This window comes from Mus caroli, chromosome 12, assembly GCF_900094665.2.
Source record: "Mus caroli chromosome 12, CAROLI_EIJ_v1.1, whole genome shotgun sequence".
NCBI classification, from domain to species: Eukaryota; Metazoa; Chordata; class Mammalia; order Rodentia; family Muridae; genus Mus; species Mus caroli.
Genome location: NC_034581.1, coordinates 73,371,556 through 73,379,133, shown reverse-complemented (window position 1 = coordinate 73,379,133; position 7,578 = coordinate 73,371,556).

Here is a 7,578-nt window from a genome sequence, read left to right as displayed (position 1 = left end):
ATTTGCTTAAACCCTCCAGTAACTTCCCATTTGACTCAGACAAAAATCAAAATCACACTATGCATGGTGACACACCTGTACTGTAATTCCAGCACTTGGAGGTAGTGGTGGGCCATCTAGGCTAGCCTTCGGTGACGTTGTCCTTATAGAAGTGGGGCTCCCTTTGATGAGCAAGGTGATGAACCATGCAAGGTTGCCAAGATTGTGTACCCAGAGGGAGCTTGCTGTGAAGACTATCAGGAAAGAGTGGGAGACTGTATCTCTCAGACAGGAATCAATGTTTCAAAAGAAGCCTGCTTGTCTGCCTCAGGGCCACAGTGTGGCACATTGCTGAGTTAGGCCTGGCTACCACAATGTCCCTTACTGATTCCTGATAGAGAGTAGACTCTCTACTCTCACACAGGTGCCAATTGGCCTGGTTTTCTGGGCATTGGCCCAGACTTCTTGGGGGAGTTTGACCACCCTTGGCAGAAAATAGTATTATGTGACACTCTCAGGTCCTGGCAAGAAGTCCCAAGATTCTGGGCAAGAACGGATCTATAAGTTCCAGGAAGAGAACTTCTGTGGGAAGCAGCTGTGGTGGCACATCTGGGCCTCAGGGATCAGCGTGCAGGAAAGGAAGCCCTCTGGGAGCAGAGAGGCTCAGAAGAACATTAGGAACAAGCCATCAGCTCTGTCTCCCTCCCTTATGAAGGAAGACTCAGCAGTCTCTTTAATAGGCAGCCTGGTAAGTCTCCTTTAATATTTGTTTGTTACCACATATACTGTGCAAAATGTGCAAACACCAAGCTTACTTAAACAAAAGACAGCCCCCCTACCCACTGTGGTGCCTCCAGGGTTACAGTCTGGGGGTGCTTATGCAATGCCATCCAGATCTTGAACAGCATTGACTTTTAGACACTTAAAGATTTATTTATTTTGAGCCTTCATGTGGTTGTTGGGAAGTGAATTTTTAGGACCTCCGCTCCCAAAGATTTATTTATTATTATACATAAGTACACTGTAGCTATCTTCTGACACACCAAAGGAGGGTGTCAGATTTCATTACGGGTGGTTGTGAGCCACCCTGTGACTGCTGGGAATTGAACTCAGGACCCACAGAGCCATCTCGACAACCCCCCCCCCTTTCCCCTCCTCACCCCACCCTGTGTAACCTCCCTGGCTGTCCTAGAACTCGATCTGTAGACCAGGCTGGCTGAACTCAGAAATCTGCCTGCCTCTGTCTCCCAAGTGCTGGAATTAAAAAGGCTTGTGCCACCACTGCCTGGTGACTTCTAGTCACTTAATTAAAGTCTGGAGTCCCTAGGAGATTTAAAAAGGAAAAAAAGGAAAGGAAAGGATGGCAGGCAAGAATCCCACAGTGGCTTTGTAGGTGTTTGGTTAATTATTCAAATGACCTACCTGGGCTTTTTGTCAAAAACAAACAAACCTTTTATGACTTCCTTACCTGAGGCTCAGGGAATGTTGAAGAAGAGGAGGTAGAAAGACAGTAAGCCAGAGGGTCGGGGAGTTTGCTGTGAGACTGTGTCTCCTGGGACTATCAGGTCTCAGCAACAAAACTTCCTGAGCAAGAGCTAAAGGAGGACAACACCCACAGACTGACAAAGCAGATGGAGGAAGGACCATGAGTCCCCAGCCCCACACAGATAACTCCAGACAACTAAGGAACACCGAGATCGGGGAAAAATAGTCTTCCCGAGGGAAGAGCACCCCAACTGGTTAGTTAGTACTATGCAGAGAAGTTTATATTTAGCAGTGTGTGTGTGTGTGTGTGTGTGTGTGTGTGTGTGTGTGTGTGTGTGCGCGCGCGCACATATGCACATGACAACAATTATTGAAAAAAGAGGGCATGGATTTCAAAGAGAACAAGAAATGATATATGGGAAATTTGGAGGGAAGAAAGGAAAAGGGAAAAAGTTTAAAAATACTATAATATATATAAAAAAAAATTCCCTTGTATGACCATTCTGAGTCTTGGGAGGGCTTGTAGAACTGTCTGCAACACGATGACTAGGCAGTGACTGTGGCCACTGTCTCCTGTTATGGGCATCTCATGGAGGGATTACCACTGCCTCAGGGTCCGGGATTTTCTCCTCATCCCCACCATCGGTCTTTTTATTTCTGTGGATGTCCACGCCTGTTGCTTGAATCCCTCTTCAGTCGTCCAAAGGCTCTCTTGTCTGTGGTTTGTGTAGTTGAGTGCTCTGCAATGTGAACGTAGTAATGAATCATCTGGTCTGATTACAGAACGAATGTTCCCGGGCCCTCTTTAAAGATTCTCACCAACGAGTCACAGAGGCTCTGCGTCTTTATTCTGAGAGCATCCCAGTGACTCTGAGCCATCTACCTAGTCCCACCTCTTTAATTTTTGAGACAGAATTTCAAGGCTGGTCTACAACTCTTCATCCTCCTGCCTCAAACTCCACCATGAGGAATTGTTGTACAAGCAACTAGCTTTTGAGTTATTTTTTTTTAATTTGAGTAATATTATAACGAGCACTGTAGAAACCACAAGGACCACATCTTAGTTATAGCTATGGAAGTAAGATTGTGGAATCAAAAGATGGAAACAGTCTTTTAAGGTTTAGTCATATTAGCATGTCCGTACTACCAAACATAAAATTGTATCACTTAGCCAAGCAGTGGTGGCCCATGCCTTTTATCTCAGCACTTGGGAGGCAGAGGCAGGCAGATTTCTGAGTTCTAGGCCAGCCTGGACTACAGAATGAGTTTCAGGACAGCCAGGGCTATACAGAGAAACCCTGTCTCAAAACGCCCCACCCATTCTCCCCCTCCCAAAAAATTGTATCACTTAAATGGATTTTGCTTTGCTTTCAAACAGGATCTTGAGCAGTGCAGGGCTGGCTCGAACTCTTGATCCTTCTGTCTCCATGTCTTGACTGCTGGGATTATAGACATACACTACTATGTTTGGCTAGAATTGATATCTGCTTTATTTTCTTTGAGACAGAGTCTCATGTATTGCTGCCTGGATTTGGACTTACTATGTAGCCAAGTCTGGTCTTTAACTCCTGATCACCCTGCTTCTACACACCAAGTACTAAGACAACAGTCACACACCACCACACTGAGCCTTAAATTGCTTTTTTCCAAGGATTGTTTTGTTGACACAACACCTATTATGGAGACCAAGTTAGTCTCAAACTCATAGAGATCTATATCCCTCTGCCTCCCAAGTGCTGGGATTAAAGATATGCTACACCAGACTGGCCTTAAATTGTTTTTTTTTTTTTTAACAACATAAAAAGTTAATTAAAACAGGAGAATGAAGAGTTGTAGGCTAGCCTGGGATGTGTAGTGAAACTGTCTCAAAAGCAGAGGGTTGGGGATGAAACCGGGGAGATGGTTCCAAAATCCTGGTGTCCCAACTTTAATTCTAGCCTCAGAATTGAGAGGCAGGCTCCCCCCAGAACATGCTAGCTAGCAAGATTAGTCATATTGAAAAAGTAAAATGGAGAAATAATTGAAGATGACCCCCCATATCAACATTGTACCTCCAAATGCATCACACAGACACTCACACACACTCACACACACACTTGTACAAACACTCACACTAATACCTATACATACACTCACACACACCTACATACACACACATATATATACACACACACCTATCCACATACACACACCTATCCACATACACACACCTACACACACACACCCACACACCACACACACACACACACACACACACACACACACACACGGGGTGGGGGCAGAAGAGATGTTTAGATTTCAAGATTCACATTGAGGCTGCTCATTTCTCTATTTGTGTGTGTGAACTCTTGATTCTTATCAAAAAGGATCAGGATTCTGGGGGGGTTTTGTAAGCTTGGGGCAGTTCTTCAGTTATTTTGGGCAGAGAGCTTTATTTGCTCCACGAGTCTCTCCCCATCTGTGGCTTTCACTTCCCTGTTTGCTTTATTGCATTTGGTGGCACAAACAGGCTTTTAAGAACAGATTTAGATCCATCCCTCCTGTCTCTGATGTCTGTTGCAGGGATAGTTAGAATGTTTTCTCCCGTCACAGCTGAAAGTTTCCATTTCTATTTCTCTCTCTGGCTTTTTATGGCCCATTTGGAGTATACCGTGATGCACGATATGAAAAATATGGGTGGAAGCTGATCCTAAGCTGTGCTGACGTCCCACAGTTTTCCCGAAGAGTGGCTCTTTCTTGTAGCATTCTGTGGATGCTTCTTCGCCTTTGGCCAAGTCTTTAAATAAAGTTTCTGTCTTGACATAGTCTACGCTGGTTCCTAACTTTTCTTTGTTTTTGCATCAAGGCCTCACTGTGTTTTGGTGGCTGGCCTCAAACTCACAACTCCATCTGTCTCTGCCTCCCAAGCGCTGGGATTAAAGGTATGTGTCACTACATGTGACTATCTTTTCTTATTTTTGTCCTGATATGTTTTGAGCTGGTCATGGTGGCACATGCCTGTGATCTGGCACCGACAAGCCTGATGAGAGGAACTATAAATTCCTGCCAAGATGGGTTAAATTGTGAGGCCCTGTCTCAAGCAAACCACAACAACTTTTTAAAAACTTTGCCTAGGCTGGAGAGATGGCTCAGAGGTTAAGAGCACTGACTGCTCTTCCTGAGTTCAAATCCCAACAACCACATGGTATCTTACAACCATCCATAATGAGATCTGATGCCCTCTTCTGGAGTGTCTGAAGACAGCTACAGTGTATTTATATATAATAAATAAATAAATCTTAAAAACAAAACAAAACTTTGCTCATTCAGATTCCAAATGAATTTTAATAATTATATAAGTTATATAATACATCCCATTTTGTCTTTTTCCTCCCCATTTTAGTCTTATTATTCAACTTCACAATCAGAATTAAAGGAGCTGGAGAGATGACTCAGTAATTTAAAGCAGGGACTACTCTCACACAGGAATACAGTTTGATTCCCAGTACTTATGCCAGGTGGCTCACAACTACCGGCAACTCTTAGATATAGGGAACCCCATGTCTGTGGCCTCAAGGGCACCTGTACTCATGTGCACATGGTCACACATACACATAGATTTTTAAAAAAATATTTAAAAAAATCAGAAACACTGTTGGTGGTGGAACAGGATCCCAGCACTCAAGTGGCAGAGACAAGTGGATCTCTGTGAGTTCGAGGCCAGCCTAGCCTACAGAAAAATAGTTCTAGACCAGCCTGGTATACAGAGGTAGTTCTAGGACAGCCAGGGCTACACAAAAAAAACTCTGTCTCAAAAACAAAACAAAACAAAAAATCAGAATGAAAATCCATTCCTAGGTCAATCAGGTTTTTCTTTCCTCTTTCTATTTAATTTTTTCTTTGAATAAATATGTTTTACCCCAAGCATTTACTCAATGCCAACTACATACTTTATTTTCTGAGTTGTTGTTTTGAACAAGCTTGCTCTCTCCCTTTCCCCTAGGCCACTCTTATTCTTGTGCTTACTAAAATAAAAGCATTTGACCCAAAAGCCACACAGCTAAAATGATACACTTCCACCCTCCTGACCCAGCAGATGTCATTTCTTGGCATCAGCCAGCAGCTGTCTTTGGATTGCTGAGGACGCTTACAGCTGCCTTTCTTGACTTTTCCCTCCCTGGAAATGGGCAGACTTATCTTTGCACTATCTTCCTGGATTAAAACATTACTCATCTTTAAAGACTCAATAGTCCAGAAGTGCCGTCCCCACTTAATGTATGAAACAGGGGGAGACAGTGTACTAAGTTGAATGATGTCTCCCTCAGCATTCATGCCCTCCAGGATGGGACTGATTTTAAAGAAGGCCTTTGCAAGCAGAATCAGTTATAATGAGGTCATACTGGGGTTAGGATGGACCCTACATCCAATGACTGGTGTCTTTATAAAAGAGAAAACACATGGAGAAGCCATGTCATGAATGAGAGACAAAGTGGAGGAATGTGTCTGCAAAACAAAACATTCTGTCATTGCCAACGTACCCCAGAAGGTAAGAGAGAGACTTGGGACAGGTTCCCTCCCACCTTCAAAGAACCTAGTCCTTCGGACACCCTGAGTTCAGACTTTTGGCTCCTTAAGTGTGAGAGTACACACTATGCTCACTTGTGAGGGCAGCTGTATGGATGGCTCCAGTCCATCTTCCTGGGCCTCTCCACTGCTGGCGTTTCATCCTTAGATCCGCTGAGACAGAGGAGGGGTGTCACTTTAAGCCTGCCCCAGATAAGACAGTGGAAGGGTGTCCTTGAAATCCTGCCCAGAGCAGAACATGAGCAGTCCCCCCTCTGGAATGCAAACATCAAGGAAGGACAAATTTTCTCCTGTTTCCTGACCAACTGCAAATCTGTCTTTGTAACAGGACTATTTATGGGACATTCTGGTTTCAAGTACCCAAGGCTCTGCCATCAAGGGATTCAGTGGGGCATAATTTAGAAGTTTCTGACCACCAGGCTTTCAGTCTTGGCTCCACCATCTTTTAGAGACCTAATTCTGGACAAGTCGCTAGACATTTTGAAACCCTATCTGTAAATGGAGACAATAATCATTTACTCCCAGCGTGTCTTACGGAGTTAATGCTAGAATCCGTGAGATGATTTATGGAAAAGCATTGTTTAAACTGTGAACCTCTGGATAGATGTTTCCAATCACTAGTGACTACCCATGAAGCAGAAGGGGCTGGGTGAAGGGTTGAAAGGGCTCATGCTTCTTGCTCTGTATCTTTGTTTTGTGTATCAGGTTTGTGTGTTTAAGATGTGTTTTTATTATTTTAACTAAGTTTATGGGGTGGTAGGTACACATGACTTCAGGTGACCTCAAAGGCTGAAGAACACATTGGATTGCCTAGAGCTGGAGTTACAGGGAGTTGTGAGCTGCCCAACTTGGGTGCTGGGAACTGAACTCAGGTCCTGTGAAAAAGCTGTTCCAGCCCCACACTCTGGGGCCGCCTTTCCAGTCACTAGTCTCTTATTTTTAATTTTTGAGTTCTGAGGATCACGTTCAGGGCTTCCCATGTAATAGAGACAGGCCCTGCTGCTAAACCACGCCCCAGGCCAGTTCCATGTCTTCAGTGAAGTAAAAGGTGGAAAATACCATTAAAGATTTTTTATTTTATTTATTTATTTTTTTTTTGGTTTTTCGAGACAAGGTTTCTCTGTGTAGCCCTGGCTGTCCTGGAACTCACTCTGTAGACCAGGCTGGCCTCGAACTCAGAAATCCACCTGCCTCTGCCTCCTGAGTGCTGGGATCAAAGGCGTGTGCCACCAACGCCCGGCTTAAAGATTTTTTAAATGAAGAGTATGTGTGTATATGAGAGTGTGTTTGTGTATATATGTGTGTGTGAGTATGTATTGTATATGTGTGTGTGTGTTTGTGTGTGACCAGCAGAAGCCAAAAGAGGTTGTCAGATACCCTGGACTGTAGTCCGGGTGTTGTGAGCTGCCTGGTGTGTGTCGCCTGGAAGAATAGCAGGCAAGTGCTCTTACATGCTGAGTCTTCTCTCTAACCCCTGTATCATGCCTGTAATCCTAACTAGCACCAAGGAGGTGGAGGCGGCAGGAGGATCATCCAAGTTTGAGGCAGCTT